This window comes from Cyrtonyx montezumae, unplaced genomic scaffold (assembly GCF_038088225.1).
Source record: "Cyrtonyx montezumae isolate F1298 unplaced genomic scaffold, pur_monq_1.0 scaffold_8, whole genome shotgun sequence".
In the NCBI taxonomy this organism is placed as follows: Eukaryota; Metazoa; Chordata; class Aves; order Galliformes; family Odontophoridae; genus Cyrtonyx; species Cyrtonyx montezumae.
This window is the reverse complement of record NW_027072089.1, coordinates 82,456,447-82,473,773: the sequence shown is the minus strand read 5'-3', so window position 1 is coordinate 82,473,773 and position 17,327 is coordinate 82,456,447. Positions and strand designations below refer to the sequence as shown.

The 17,327-nt window shown below is 41.4% G+C and overlaps 2 protein-coding genes across 6 annotated transcripts in view; one reads left to right on the top strand and one right to left on the bottom strand.

Annotated features, from left to right (window-relative positions):
- GFOD1 (Gfo/Idh/MocA-like oxidoreductase domain containing 1) overlaps positions 1 to 17,327 on the top strand; it is a 521,440-nt gene that overhangs the window by 234,248 nt on the left and 269,865 nt on the right. The window lies entirely within an intron of this gene.
- The window catches only part of PHACTR1 (phosphatase and actin regulator 1), a 297,264-nt gene that overhangs the window by 136,671 nt on the left and 143,266 nt on the right, over positions 1 to 17,327 (bottom strand). The window lies entirely within an intron of this gene.

Sequence of the window (17,327 nt, the reverse complement as noted above, 5' to 3'; positions counted from 1 at the left end):
TATAAACAACTCGTAGATGTTGCACGATGGCCAGCACTCGTTCTCATGGGGGACTTCAACTTCCCTGACATATGCTGGAAATATAATACTGTGCAGAGGAAGCAGTCCATGAGATTTCTAGAATGTGTGGATGATTGCTTCCTGACACAGCTGGTGCAAGAGCCTACCAGGGGAGATGCCTTGCTAGACCTACTTTTTCACTAACAGGGAAGGACTAGTAGGGGATGTGAAGGTTGGAGATTGTCCTGGCCAGAGTGACCATGAAATGGTGGAGTTTGCTATTCTGGGTGACGTCAAGAGGGTGACTAGCAAAACTGCTACCTTGGACTTCCGGAGGGCAGACTTTGACCTGTTCAGGGTGCTTGTTGCAAGGGTCCCTTGGGACTTGCTCCTGAGGGGTAAAGGGGTCCAGGAAGCCTGGATGCTCCTCAAGATGGAAATCTTCAAGGCACAGGAGCAGGCTGTCCCGGAGTCCCGTAAGTCAAGCCGGAGGTGAAAAAGACCAGTGTGGATGAACCGGGATCTTTTGTTGAGACTCCGAGAGAAAAAGAGAGTCTATGTCCTCTGGAAGATGGGACAGGCTACTTGGGGTGACTACAGAGAACTGGCCAAGATTTGCAGGCAGAAAGTTAGAAATGCTAAAGCCCAGCTTGAACTTAGACTGGCTACTGCTGTAAAGGAGAACAGGAAACCCTTTTTCAAATATATTAACAGCACGAAAAAAACTAAGGAAAATTTCTCTCCTTTACTCGACGAGGCAGGGAATGTAACCACAGATGATAAGGAAAAGGCTGAGGTTCTCAATGCCTTCTTCACATCTGTCTTCAATAGACAGAACAGTTGTCCACACGGTACTTGCCCTGACCTGGAAGTCCAGGACGGGGCGCATAATGCACCCCCTGTGATCCAAGCAGAGATGGTCAGAGATCTACTCCTCCATCTGAACTGCCACAAGTCCATGGGGCCAGATGGGATCCACCCAAGGGTGCTGAGGGAGCTAGCAGAGGTGACTGCCGAGCCACTTTCTGCCATCTATCAGCATTCCTGGTTATCTGGAGAGGTCCCACAAGATTGGAGGCTTGCCGATGTGACTCCCATCTACAAGAAAGGCCGTAAGGAAGATCCAGGGAACTACAGGCCTGTCAGCCTGACCTCGGTATCAGGGAAAGTTATGGAGCAGATGATCTTGAGGGAGATCACATGGCACGTACATGGCAACAAGGGGATCAGACCCAGCCAGCACAGGTTCACCAAGGGCAGGTCGTGCTTGTCCAACCTCATCTCCTTCTATGACTGGGTGACCAGACAGGTAGATGAGGGAAAGGCTGTTGATGTAGTCTACCTGGACTTCAGCAAGGCCTTTGACACGGTCTCCCACAGTATTCTCCTGAGGAAACTTGCAGCCCGTGGTGTGGACAGGTTCACTCTTCTCCGAGTGGAGAACTGGCTGGAGGGCCGTGCCCAGAGGGTAGTGGTTAATGGAGTTAAGTCCAGCTGGCGTTCTGTTATGAGTGGTGTCCCCCAAGGGTCAGTTTTGGGGCCCATCTTGTTTAATATCTTTATTGATGACCTAGATGAGGGAATTGAGTGTACCCTCAGTAAGTTTGCAGATGACACCAAGTTGAGAGGATGTGTCGATTTGCTGGAGGGTAGGGAGGCCCTTCAGAGGGATTTGGATAGGCTGAACAGCTGGGCTGAGCTCAATGGGATGAGGTTCAATAAGGCCAAGTGCCGGGTCCTGCACTTTGGCCACAATAACCCCATGCAATGCTACAGGCTTGGGGCAGAATGGCTTGAAGAATGTAGAGAGGAAAAGGACCTGGGGGTGTTGGTTGATGCTCGGCTTAACATGAGCCAGCAGTGTGCCCAGGTGGCCAAGAAGGCCAACAGCATCCTGGCCTGTATTAGAAATAGTGTAGCCAGCAGGAGCAGGGAGGTGATCATCCCCCTGTACTCAGCTCTGGTGCGGCCGCACCTCGAGTACTGTGTTCAGTTTTGGGCCCCTCACTACAAGAAGGACATTGAGGCCCTGGAGCGTGTTCAGAGAAGGGCAACAAAACTGGTGAGGGGTCTGGAGCACAAGTCTTATGAGGAGCGGCTGAGGGAGCTGGGATTGTTTAGTCTGGAGAAGAGGAGGCTCAGAGGAGACCTTATTGCACTCTACCACTTCCTGAAGGGGGGTTGTGGTGAGGAGGGGGTGGGCCTCTTCTCCCTGATAAATAATGACAGGACAAGAGGGAATGGCCACAAGTTGCGCCGGGGAAGATTTAGATTAGACCTGAGGAAACATTTTTTCTCTGAAAGAGTGGTCAGGCACTGGAATGGCCTGCCTAGGGAGGTGGTTGAGGCACCATTCCTAGCGCTGTTCAAGAAGCGTTTAGATGAGGTGCTAAGGGATTTGATTTAGTAGTTGGGTAGGGATAGTGATAGGAGGATGGTTGGACTAGATGATCTTGTAGGTCCTTTCCAACCTTATGAACCTATGAAGTTCTCCCTAAGCAAAGTGCCTTTCCACCAAGAGACTGGTAGTGCTAAAGGCTGTCTGCTTGTTTTGAGAAAGTCTACCAAATTTTTTTAAGTGCTTCTAATTCTGCAGAAGACATTTTGATCAAGTGAATTCTTTATCTTCTGAAGTTCTTATAAGTAGGAATATCCAATAATTTAATTTCTTATTAAATATGTGCACTTTAGTTCTGAATTTATTACTGATTTTTAAGTTTCCTTAATATTCATATTTATGCTCTTTACAAGTATGTATTTGGTATAATCTTTTCCTCTTGGCTAACTTCCTATCAACTTCTTTAAAGAACAGAAATAGATGTTTCTTTTTCCCAAGAGGTGCAGTATAGAATTTGCAAGCAAATGGTTTGGTTTTTCTAGCTCTTTAAGGTAGGTAAGTTGTTCCTTCTCTATTGGCCATTAAAGTAATTAAAAGCTTCATTTTTTACTTTTATGATGATAGTAGTGAGATGGCACCACTGCATTTATAAGATTTAACATTTGCAATGCTGTTTCCTAAGTACAGTTACTTCCAATAAGATGAAATGAGCATAAATATGAGTACTAAAGAAACATAAAATCAGTAACAACCTAGAAAAAAAAAAAGAAAAACATAAAGTGTTCTACTGAAGTCAATAGAGACAGCTTGTATCCATGGAATTACAAGGACTAAATACTTCTGCTTTGAGTACCTGCAAATAGCTACAGATGGTTTTTCCTGATTGTCATTGGAATTTGAATTCCTTTTTTTATTCAAATGATGAATTCAAAATATAATTCAAATGAAAATTCACAAGTTTAGACTTTTAACTGAAGTGAAATTTCTGTTTGTCCCTTGCAGTGGAGACTTGAGTTTCAGAGATGAATACTCAGATGAATACTCGACAGTTCCTTTAAAGTCATGCTGGGTTGCTGGCTAAAATATATGGCATATTCTCTGTGTGGATTTCATAATAACACTTATTTTACATTTGTCACCTTTTTTTTTTTTTAGCTTCCAGGATGTCTCATGATTGCTGAGATCTGCGGGGTATTTCTTTTGACCCACAGATTCAGAGGAAAGTCCCTGAGTTTAGTTTATTCTGACTACAGTGGGCCATAGGAGGCTATATTTATCTTGCCTTGACAACGATGGAGCTGATCAAGTTATCAAGTTGCTAAACCCACCTAAGAAACACTACAGTCAAAGAAAAGATCTATGCACATAGCTTCAACTTCATGAATAATTCCAGGTCCAGAAACCAGAAATAGCTCAGAAAATGAGAAGTTTAAATCAGAGTGAAGAGAAAAAAAACAACAACCTCACAGAGTCAAGATAACATTAACACTGAAAAACCTACTGAAATAGTTCCATCAATTTTATGCATGGTAATAGTGCTGGAAGAGAGAAAAATATGAACTACTGACCATACCAAACAAAGGTCACAAGTAGTAGGATTACCTTATCAAGCCATCTAGTAACTGGATGATCATCTTGGGGACTAAGCAAGTATTTTGTCCTCAGGTCTGTCAAAATTTGTCAAATGAAGGAAAAATAGGGCCTTCAGATCTTTGCTTATGATGAACACACTAATGACATGAGCAGTGGAATGAGGAAGGAAGATGAACTATGTTATATGTGAACCTTCTCATGTGGGGCTTGGATATGCTGATTGCATGCTAAAACCTGTCTCCTTTCTGAGGTCAGAGGATTTCATTGGCCAAAGTTATAAACGAGACATTTCCAGCATGCTAAAATTCATATACAGGAAAATCAAATTGGTGGATAAGACTTAACAGTTTGGTCTTCTTGGGTGCTTCCATTGAAGTGATAGGAATGGCATCTTTCTGCGGTGGTTGAGAGAAACCAGAGGGCTCTTATGTGCCATGAATTGAGTGGAACATCTCAGAAGCACACTGGAGTGTGCTTATGAATAGCCACTTGACCACAAAATTGGCAGCAAAATTCATTTTGCAGTATCATGAAGGTAACTGTAGCAGGCATCTGCATGGAATTTCAATACAGAAATAAAATAAAAGCCATCCAGGACCTGACAGCCATTACAGTAAAACACATCTTTCTTTTCACTCTTTCACTGCTGATGAAACCTGTCTTCCCTAAACGCTGAAAGCTTCCTCTCCCACCTGTCAAGATTGTGCTACAAAGCAGATATTTAACAAAAAGAAAAAAAAGCTTCTGACAATTTCAGTTGCTCTCTGTTCATGTAACCCAATGGGGCACAATGCTCTCAACTTTAGATACCAGTCTCTTCTGGACAAAAGTACTTGTACAATGAAGTATCACAGATTCCTTTCTATCAAGTCAAATTTCAAACTGTGGAGAAAGCTCACCAAACTTACACATACACTATTTCAACTGAGCTGGAATCTTTGCCACACACACTTGGTTTCCAAAAACCTCTTTACTTAAACAGCATTTGGTTTAGATTCACTCATGAGAGTCTGGCCTGAACCATGACATCTGGCCAAGGATCTTGAGCTTTACAAGGTTTGTGGTGATGCTAAGGGGAAACAAACTAAGAAACAAGATAGATACCTTCAGATATACCTATGAACAAGCAAATACAAATAGAGACTGGGAAACAAAAAATGCAACAATAATGCAAAAATCTTAAGTAGATTAACTGCCATAGTGGGTGAAGAACGTCATCATTTTTTTCTACAAAGCACAGACAATAGCAGTATTAGCTCAAAGCAACTCGTTTCTAAAATTACTACCGTTCTTCATACAGAATTCATTTTACCCACAATTTCTTTTTTATTTTTATTTTTTATTTTTATTATTTTTATTTTATTTTTTGTATTTATCACATAGAGTCCATTATGTGAAGGAGGTTGAGGGTGAAAAACTGACAAAAGAAAACAAACTCAAAAATATGGCCAAAGTGGATTTTTCAAACCCTTGTGTAATGCAAAAAATATATATTACTATTAAATTGACAATAACCTTGTAGCTTACTGAACTGGCTGCTCTGCCAACCTGATGTAGAGAGAAAGACTGATCAGTCCATTGGAACTGCAGGACCCCTGAGTCTTCTGTTAGGCCGATGGGTTTCCATGCACAGCACAAGAAGAATGGAGTTTGTGTGAGACAGAAATGCATAGAAAGTAAATTCTACATTAGTAACTTGAGCACTTTCCTAGAATTGAACAATGCAGTCAAAATGCTGTCTTTATCACAAGAAAGGAAAGAGAAAAACCTCCTGAACCTCAGCCTGTTTACATATTCTGCTTAGGAGAGCTTTGAGGGAAGGGAGGCTACATAACCGAACTTCATGAGTCCCTCCCTACTTTGTTATTTACGTATTGTGCCTAATTTTCTCCAACCACTGCTGGAGGACTGAAAGATTGGCAGCCGTAGAGAACAGACAGACAGAAATTGCACTTCTCAATTCAGATGCTGGAACAGGAAGGAAATCCCATCTTCAGCACCACAGCAGACAGCTGGAAGTCAAATTCCAATTCTTATGGCTATAAACCAGTGAACAATTACCTCAGGGCTGGAAATATTAATGAAAACTTTAGTCATCTCACTCTTCTATTTCTCACCTGGGTATACTTCAGACTCAAACAGCCTAAGTTCCTCACAAGTCTCTGCACCTGGCTTTTCCTCTTGTCTGAACCCAGACTTTAAAGCTATTGTTATGGTTTTGTGATTTTTGTTGTATTGTTGATATTCCACATCATAACATCATGTGGAGTATTGGGAGTTAAAGAGTTAATGCTCTAGCTCTGTTCTGGGTATACCTGACCGGGAATCGAACCCGGGTCGCGGCCGTGCAAGCACCGGCTCCTAACCACTACACCACAGCATTAACTCTTTAACTCCCAATACTTATATTTAATTTTAATATTAATATTAATAAAGTTTAATATTAATACTTAATATTTAACAAGCTGGTGTATTTAACATAGCTGGTGTGGTAGTATAAGGAGAGAATCCTGCTTTCCTAGTGCATGGGAGGAAGAATCCAACTTTTCAGCATTAAAGAAACGAAACAACAAAACCCAAGACAACGGTGCTACAAATGTTGCATCAGATAGCATCTGAATATCAGAGATGTCGCAGTATCTGCACCCAATGGATGAGTGAAGAGACAAAGCCAGTGCCATAGTCCTTATGACAGAGACTGCTGACATTAGGAACCATGGATATGGTCCATGTGTATGTGAATATATGGGTCACAGATATTTCAGAAAGGTTTTTAAATGCATGGTCCATGAATGCAGGAGACCACAGTGGCATTTTGAGACCTGGTTCATTTGTTGTGATGCAGTTAATGACTAGCCTACTTATTTAACATCTCCGTTACACTCAAGACTGCTAACCAACACTTCCATCTGTTGATTCTTGAATCTGTGTTAAAATAGCTAAAAACTGGGACAGTGGCATTCTTGTTGCAGCTGTACATGCCTCAGCCCACTGCTGAAGGTTATCAACTATTTCTAACAAAAGTTGGGCATATCTTTCTTGAGATGACCTGATTTTCTCAGTGTTTCCATCACTACACTTCCTATGCTTCCAGGCTGTTAAAAGGAAAGGATTTAAAATACCATTACTTTCAAGTTTTTCTGATAATAAACTTCTCTTAGGAGGCAAGGTGAAATAAAAAGCATTCTCTGCCACCAAAATCTCAAGATAAATTAAATAACTGGATCCATTTAGCCATTTTAATTTTATTCCCTGTACTCACACCGTACAAAGCTATTAGTCTAATGGCCTGAAAAATGTCACGCAAAAGATGACAGAGGGCAAGATTCTTCAGTTCAGTAGTGATAGGGGAGGGTGTCAGCTGAACTGCAGCACTAAACCTGCCATCCTAGCTTGGCTGGGAGGAAGGGGAGAGAAGATATGATGCACACATTACATCCCTTCTGAAATATCCCAAACAGCAGATACCTTAGGTTCACCCTGCACAAAAGGTTGTTGCACAGTAATGCCTCCTATTTATTTCCAAGGAAATTGTAACAGATACAAAGAGTACACGAACACTATTCAATAGAGCACATTATCAGCTACAAAATACAGTCACAACAACATAGTCACCACCATTGGCCAGTTCATGCAGATGAAGTGATTGAGACATTCCTCATTTTGTGGTGTAACAGCTGTGTGTGGCCATGCAGAGTGTGGCTTGACTTTCATGTCACTATCACCACTGCTGAAACGTAAAACCCACCATCTCACTGTGCTCATGTCCACTGTTGGGTCTCTGCTGTGTTCAGAAACATTTATCAAGTGTTTGAATGTTAGTAGGTGCCATTTTTTCCACACTGATAAATTGAGTGATGCACCTTTGCTTCATACTCACTTCCATGTCAGACACCATTTTGTCATACTGCCCCTCTGCTGCCATCTGTCACACAGCAACAGAATGTAATGGGGCATTGGCACAAAGGTTCAACCTCTGCTGACCTAGCACCAGCAGTCACCTCTGATGCTGTGGGCCAACATAATAAAAAAGAAGGTATTACTTTTGGAACAGCCCTTGTATGTCTTAAATAGCAATCCTCAGGCTACAGAGAGCTAGTAAGTAGCTTAGATTGAATGCTTCTCCAGGTTTGGTCACAGAAATGGGTAAGATAGTAAATCTCAGTTGCACAGACCAAGGTCTTGCAGCCTGTGTGTCTGTCACGCTGATGAGCACGGTACAAAACACACAGATGGAGATATCTACCCTCTTCTAGGACATCTTTTGACATAAGTTTCCTTCTATGAAAAAACAAAACAGAACAAACAACAACAACAAACAAACAAACAAACAAAAAACATGAAATGACATAAAAACCAGGAAATATATGTCTTTTATTCTGGAGTCACATTTTCAAACCCCACAATTTTCCACTATCTATGCAAAGAAAATCTCCACAGACTATTAGTCAGGTCTGGTCATACCTTAGTAGCATTTTTTCACACTGAGCTTTTTATCAGTGCTGGACTGTGAGCTGTCTCTCAACAGCACATCTTCATGGTGGCTGTTGGGCACCAAGAATATGGGGGTATCTTTTAGAAAGAGTGGTCTGGGCAAAAATAAGCCAGAATAATATAACTAGTCATTCCAAAGAAGCTACAGAAGATGATCTCAAAATTACTGATTTTATCTTTAATTAGAATTATACTGTGTTGTTTTTCAGAGCAACAAAACATTCATCTTTTAAATCTAAGAGTCCCAGCCAAAGCCAAAATCTCAGCTCCTCTATATTTACCTCATCTTGATTAAACTGGACCAAAAGCCATGGAAGTTATGTAGAGATGACAGTGACGAGATCAGACATTACATTGTTCCTCTGCCCAATCCTTCCTGAGACAATAAGACAAGAAGCAACAGAGAAGTGGAGATTCATGTCACCTCACAAGAGCCAAAAAAACCCAGCAAGGGGACAGTTCTTCAGCTCATAGGGATGTCAAGAACATCATTAACATTCCTCAAGCGTGCAAATGAAAGTCAGAAAAGAAAACGTGGGGCCTCCAAGTACATCCCAGCTTCACCTCTTTGCAGCTTTGCTGCATCCATCCAGGTAATGAAAAATGTCATAGTACCCTTCTTGTTCTAAGAAAGCTAGTGCAAATTCCAGCCAGGACTACACACTCGACCATCATATACTCTGGTTTTCCTCTTCAGTTGTTTCAGTGCCCCAGATGTTGCGTGATCTGTTTGGGACAACTTGGAACCATCAACTTTACCAGCCTATAACCACATCCAGTTACTCTCAGACATCCCAGCAGAGCGTTAGCAAGGTGGTATCATGCACACTTGCACTGAAACTGTTTTGGCAAACTAGTAGTTGAATAAGGTGACACCAAAAGGAAGCTAAATGTTGTCTGATTACAAACATAACAATCTTAGGAGATACAAAGGAAGAGCTATGTATTTACTACAAGCCATTGAAATGGATCAAGAATAAATTCATGCACTACAATAACACCTCTATTGCTGAGGTAATATCAATGAACGATTATGTTACATATGCAACAGAATACTCAAAAGAATAGGTTTTGTTCATCAGTCAAGGAACACATAAGCAAACTCTGTCATAACATGGTATTAGCTATTTCCTAACAGAGGCAGAAGCTATTATAATAGCATGAACTGAAACAAAATAGCACCAGTTGCAAATTGAAAATACGAAACAAAAAGAGAAGAGAGGAAGAGCTGTCCTGTGACGGAACACTGATTTGGATTATCTCTTTCTATTTTCCTGCTGTCTGGCTGTGACTGACAGTGATGTTATTAATGATTCAAAAAAATAAAATAAAATAAAAAATTCAAGAAATTGATTTGAATTCCAAAAATTGATTTCCATAAGTCTTGTTTACTCGTGAAAAATCCCAAGTTTTAAAAAGAGAAACAGGCCACCTATGCAAACCATAATCTAAAAAAGCATTTTTAAGTGAGTAGGGGATGCATTTAGAAAACCACAGAAGAGGAAATTAACTGCACACATGGGCAGGGATCAGAGCGTAAAATAGGACAGAAGGATGATGTAAGAAGATGAAGAACGCCAAGCGTGTTTGGGCAGGTTGATATCAGATGGTCTCAGATGCTCTGGTAACAGCAGTGCAAGCGGAGAGTCTGCTCTTCCATTATGTATGCCACCCCCTGCACTTAGCCCCTTTTCTACACACTGCCTTCTCTTTAATAGTGAAGAGCTTGTGGCCATTTGCAGTTTATAAAATAGCTCTGTATTGTATTGCTGACATATTTAACTTGATACAGAAGATGTAAAACTAGGCATACTATTCAGAAATACAATAAATACTTAGAAAAGAGCATTATGATTAAGTATAGGAAATGCTGCACTGCTTTCATCACTCTCACTGGCACTTTGTTTCCCTTTTCAGACTGCCCGCAAGGAACCAATTTTTTTGTTGTGTATTCACGGTTGCTCTGATGTTTATATTTAAGAGGCTTACATATCCCAATACTTTCAGCTTGGTTCTCAGAACAGAGAATTGACACTATCAAACGATGGCACCTGAGTTATGGCTTAAAGAAGGAGATAAATCAATTAGAAGAGATAGGGCTGAAACATACCAGCCGCCTGCACTCTAAGGACAACAGGAATTGCTGTAGCCTCTTACCAGTGTTTATATGTCAACACTGTGTAATAAAAACAAAAGGAGTTTAAGCAATTGTGAGCAACTCCATCTCTTTTTTTTTTGTTGTTGCTGTTCTTAAAATTTCTCAAATCAGTGATACAGACAGAATTCCCAGAAGAGACTGCTTACATTTCTCCCACAGGAACATAGGCATTTTTACCTGAAACACAGGACTTTGTCATAGGCTTATGTAAGTTTGATGTGATCACAGAATCAGAACATCCCAAGTTGGAGGGAACCCATAAAGATCATGGAGTCCAGCTCCTGGCTTCACACCATCAAAAATCAGACTGTATGTCTGAGAGTGTTGTTCAGATGCTTCTTGAACTCTGGTCAGTGCCCTGGGGAGGCTGTTTAAGTGCCTGATCACTCTCTAGTGAAGAACCTTTTCCAGGCATCCAACCTGACCCTTTCCTGATGCAGCTTCATGCTGTCCTCTTGCATTCTATCATTGGTCACCAGTGAAAGGAGATAAATGCTGCCCAACTTCTTCTCTCATCAGGAAGACATAGGCTGCAGTGAGGTCGCCCTCCGTCTCCTCTGGGCTGAACAAACCAGGGGACCTCAGTCTCTCCTTATACATCTTCCCCTCTAGGCCCTTCACCATCTTTGTAGCCCTCCTTTGGATACTCTCTGATAGTTTTATGTTCTTTTTGTACTGAGTTGCTCCAAACTGCACACAGTAATGAAGGCGAGATTGCACAGCACAGGGTAGAGTGGGATAAACACTTCCCTTGACTGGCTAAGAATGCCATGCTTAATGCTACCTATGATATGGTTGGCCATCCTGGCTGTCTGGGCACACTGTTGACTCATGTTCAACTTGCTGTTCACCAAGACACCCAATTCTCATTCAGCAGGGCTGCTCTGCAGCATCTTATTCCCTATGTAGCCAGGGTTGCCCTCTTCCAGGTGCAGAATTTGGCCTATGTTCTTGTTAAACTTCATGCAGTTGGGGGTTGCCCAGCTCTCTTTTGTCTAGGTCTCCATGCAAGACCTCTCCACTCATGACAGATTCAACAGCTCCTCCTAGCTCAATATCGTCAGCCAACTTAACCAAACTACCCTTACCCCTACATCCAAGTCATTTATGAAGACATTAAAGAGAACTGGCCCTAAAATGGAGCGCTGGGGAATCCTGATAATGACTGGCTGCTAGCCTGATGTAAACTCCATTTACTATTATAACCCTTTGGGCCTGACTCATCAGCCAATTCACTGTGTTATGTTTTTGTCTAGCTGTATGCTGGATATTTTGTCCAGATAGATACTGTGAAGAACAGCGTCAAAAAACTTTACTGAAATCCAAAAAGATAACATCAACCAGCTTCCCTTGGTCAACTAGATGGGTGATCTTGTCATAAAAGAAAATTAAGTTGGCTAAACAGGACCTTCCTCTCATGAACCCATGCAGGCTGTGACCGATGATCACACTGTCCTTCGGATATTTTTCAATAACTCCTAGCATGATTTTCTCCATAATTTTACTAGGCATTGAAGTATGTCTGACAGGCCTGTAATTACCAAGGTCTTCCTTTTTGCTCTTCTTGTAAATTGAAACAATATTTGCCAGCTTCCAGTCAACTGGCACCTCTCCAGACTCCCAAGACCACTGAAAAATAATTGAGAGAGGTCTGGCAATGAAATTGGCCAGCTCTCTGAGTACCTTGCGACAAATTCCATCAGGTCCTTTAAACTTATATGCATCCAGGTGAAACAGATAATCCTGCACAAGTTCAGGGTTGGCTGGGAATTGATTGTCACCACAGTCACAGTCCTCCAACCTACGGACCCTGATATTGCATGTAGGTTTTTTGCCCTTAGTCTCATTTACCCAAGTGAACTATCTGTAATTCTACCTACACTTTTCCCACTCTCTTCATTGATAGTGTAAACTATATATGGGCCATGGCAATCCCAGAGCTCTGCTGGGTGACTATCTGTGCAACCTTCTTGGCAAAATGCCCCTCACCATTCACAGCATGGACAAGCATAGAGAACACAGCTACTTAACTCTGGGGACAGACGTTCTTGCCACAAAAACATGAGCAGCTCGTGGACTTGTCCCCAAGTGTGGTGGAGTTCCTGGAGGAATGGCCATATTAAGGGAACAAAGCTCATGCCCACTGCAAGCTTCCTAAGGTGAAGGTCTGATTCCATGGAGCCAGTGAAGAAGGTAAACTGAGTAAAGATCACACCTTTCTTACTCAAAATAAACATTTATCCCATCCTACAAAATGCTGGAGGGTACTCATCTTTCAGAGCAGAAACCAATGCTGATGGGGGCAAGGTGCACTGTCAGACCCCTGGTTCCACTGGGGTGAGCAATATTTCTGCTCAACTGTATCAGCTTCCTCTGCCACAGCATCATGTTCATCTCAAATCAAACACTACAGAGTTCAATTGATAAAAATAATCCTATTTTATTTTATGATCTGTGTTGTCAAGCAGACATATTTCACCCTACAGTGTAAACTCATGCCTTTTTTTTCCCCTCTCTTTAAGGTAACTATCCCTCAGAGACTAAAGACACACACTGCATAATTACATGGGCTGTTGTAACCTCAAGCATGTTTTTCAGCTTCCTACACTTCACAGCAGGACCAGGTGTGCTGGTTTTCTTTTCTACTTTTCCATTCTGTGACATTTACTTTTCTTATTCTCCAAAATATTTTAGGAGCTTGAACAGGTACAACTGTAAATGACTGCAATGCCTCCTAGCTACATACTGCACACACTCTAGAGATGGCAATGGAAGAGCAGCAACTGTTTGATATAATGTGAGAATTAGTTAAGAAAAACTTACATTTATACATAGCTCTTGCAGAGCTTATTACTTTTCTAGAAGATAACTATTTCATTTACTAGTTACTTCTGCGGGAAGCAAAATAATCACCCCAGAGACAATCTCTTAAGAGATGATAAAGTAAACGTTCTCAAATTTTCAAGTTGAAAAAAATATCAGAAAGTCTTCAGTTCCAGGTTAAAAATCACACATACATTTCCAATTTTGAAAAAAAATATTTACCTCTGGAAGCTCTAGAAGAGATGCCAGCCGAAAGACAAGTGTTGGAATTCCTACAGCAACCACATCTCTGTCCACGCTGATTTTCATACAGGTATGTACAAGATAATCATTGCCATTTAAACAACAATAACTTGAATTGTGGCACCATATGAAACACAGACTGGATAGGAATTCTGAATGAGACCTTTTGGGTATATGTATTCTTAATATTATGTATATGTCCACTATGCTTGTGTGTAAAGACCCCAAAATCCTGGATCCCCACGATCCGTGGCAGTAGGTGTAAAAATAGCAAGAGGAAGCCTTTTTACCCTCCCCAAAAAAGATCACATAGTAGGCAGGTGAAAGGAAATCCCATCGTTAACAGTTTTACGGCTATAGAACTGAGGTCCAGAACGACACATGGTCCAAAGCGTCCCAGAGATCTGCTGGAGAAGTGTGAATGGACTTGAGAGATACTCAACTGAGAATGCTGATCTATCACTGTAATAAAAATCACTTTTCTCGATGCACTTTTCTCACTCTCCTACAATACACAGTCACATAACTGCTTTCCACTCAATCTTCCTTGCCAGATCCTTTGCACAAAAACCAATAGTAATCCACTTTACTTGCTCATATATTTTCTGGGTACTTTTGAACCTCAACAGTTTTCTCATCACAGTAAAGAAAAGATATATGTAAACAGTAATTCAGTACCAAGCTCAGACATCTGCAAGAGGCCAAGATTCAGACACAGTGTATGAACACTAAATAAAATCCAGCCAACGTGTTCTCCCCTTATTTGGCCCTGTAACTACTGTTCCCTTGCTCATAAGCATGTCACCTACTATGGCCTGGCAGCACCACAGCCCTCTCAGAGGCCTCTGAAATCACAGTACATTTAGAACTACTTTGCACATACTGGGAGATGGTTAGCATCACAGTGCAGCTGAATCTCTTCTAGTTCAAGCTCCCTGTTCTCTACAAGTTTATCGTTCACCTTCCCATGCTTACAATCAGTCAGCATTTTCATCCCCCTCCATACTTGCGGTAGTTTCAAAGTACCTCCATTTCTCTTGTCCTCCAAGTACTTGCCCGTCTTGGGACTTTTGTAACTCCTCATCCAGCTTCTCTCAGCATTTCCCTCCCAGCACTCTGGCAGCATTCAGAGCTCAGTGCAGATTGCTCTTCAATTCCTGGTGGTGTCTCATGCCTTTGTACATTTGACCTCTCCCTCTCAGTTCAGCCTACCATGTCTGATTACCTCGCTGACATTCTGCCCTGGATATTCTACAGCTGCTCAGACTTCACAGGATGAAACCAAACACCTCATTCTTCCCTCAGAAGGGGGAAATTTTGCTCCATCACCTTTTCTGCTCACCAAAGTTTTCAGCACTGCTGCATTATACAGCCCTCTCTTCTATTTTCTGACGAATTTAGCATTAAATGCATCTGTGACTTTCAGTATGATGGCTAAAACATTTCCTGTTTCCATCTGTCTGCCTGTAACCTCCTGCTCCTCTGTGAGTTTCTCCCTTCTCATTTTTTACCTCATCAAAATGCTGCATCCACATCAACTCCCTTCATCCTTACTTCAGGGAGTCCATCTGCATGTCCAAATTCCCTCAGCAACTTCTCACCAAATTAAACGACCTCCCTTTGAAGATACCATAGGACTCAGCACCTGCCTTCAGCATTTCCTTTGGATGCACTGCTATCTCTTCTTCTCTCATCTTGTGCCCTGTGTTAGATAGGTTAGTGGCCTTAGAACGATTCAGTGTGAATTTTCCTTCCCCAGTTTTGTCAGTGCTGAGAAAGCAGAGTAAAATAATGACGAGAATCCAGGATTCACAACTAGATTTGGAAGGTATTTCAGCATTAAATCAATAGCACCCCAGTGGCTTCTCTATACTAAGAAGACTGCATCTGGTCTTTGTATGCAGTACCAACAAATGGAATATTTGCTCAAGTTGTAGGAGCCAAAACCTGGTCTACTAGCATAGGTAAAGGCCTGAAACCTATCTAAGGGCTTGGATAGCAGGGTGAAGTTGGCAATGATGGAAAAAGGTCTGCATTTGTGTTAATAGGAAGAAATAAGATGTCCCCTCTTTTGGTGTCTTCAGGCTGTACAACAGATGGATATCCCTAGAGGCTTTCCCATACATGGGCTGGTTGCATTTTTTAACCTCATACACTTAATCTTTCCTGCTGATACCATGATCACATCATAATTTCAGTTCATATATAATCCTTTCCCTACACACTTCTAAGGTCTAGCACTGGTACCAACCAGGGAGATACCAGCTTGAAAAACAATTATGTCAGAGTTGAGCCAGCATACCTGAGACTACAGTTTCCTTACTTTCTAAAAGAAAGTCACATCTGTGTATGCTGGTGGGAAGGAAAGCAGTGAGGTTGTATGGTTATTACATCATTTTTAAATGATGACCATGAAAGTTATTTGCATGAGGGTAAATGAAATCCTACACCATAGAATGAGGGGGTGAAGATGGGTGGATGAGATGTTCTGTAAGTCTGGTGGCTGGAAGCCTCCATGCCTTGTTCTCGGTCTCTCCGGGGTTACTGGATTATCCCCTTCCAGGAGATATATTCTCCCTTCAGATTACCTGACAGTTTGAAGCTAAACATTCAAACACAAAAAAGGAAGTGAAGTTCTTAAATGTATACCTATTAGTCTGTTCATAAGCATCCATGCACATATGTATTCCATCAAAAGGGAGGAAAGCAATGCTCTTTTCTTACTGTGCTAAGATTTAAACTAAAGAGTTGCAAAAAAAGGAAAAAGAACAGCGAAAGACATTGATGTGGTCGATGTTCAGGTCAATTCAATTAATCTAGGAAAGCATGTTCTTAATAAATGGCTTCATTTGCTTTTAAGGATAAATAATCCATGCCAACAGCGTGCAGTACCTGCTGCTCCTGTGCACAGCTCTTCATTTACTATCTGTGGGGCTTGCTGTCACCAGTAGCACATAAGAGGAAAGAAAATAATCAACATTTTGTATAGCATTCATCAGATTCTTCCCTCTGCTGTAGTGGAATAAGCAGTAAGAGTGCTTAACCCACTGTGGGTTTCTAGGCTTCCCAGGGTGTCTTCACCCTTTGCACTGAAAGCAAATTTGTTCCGCTTTAGCTGTGGTTTAATCCAAGGAAACTATCTTAATGCTGATTCTGAAACATGAGCAAAGCCATGGTCTCTCTATTAAACTGAAAACCCATAGTTGACAACGGACCATTAGATCCCAAACAATATTTCCTTCTTTTGCACACAGCAAATCATGTTGGATTTGGGTAAATAAAATATAAAATAATCAGTTGCAGAGACAAAAACTGAAAAATGAAGAGCCAACGACTGCTCAGAAGCCTCAGCTAAGAAAACAATAATTTTATATTCACATTTCTCACTAAAAAAGCCTTTCCCTGACCTTCAGAATATAAGATCTGCCTACTCCATCAGTTAGAGAGCTCTAAAGCAAGTGCCTTCGATCCCAAGTAACATGAAAAACCACACAGCAAGACAAAGTAATACAACATCGAACAGGAATGTAGGTAACATCTGTGAGGCTGTTTTATGCGTGAACGCTTTTCTCCTTCGTTTAGTTCTCAGCTTCACCTAATTGCTGACTTTGGCAAAAGCCAAATAATTTGTCACTGCTGACTTCAAATATTTGCACTCACAAAACCATTAAAAGCAAA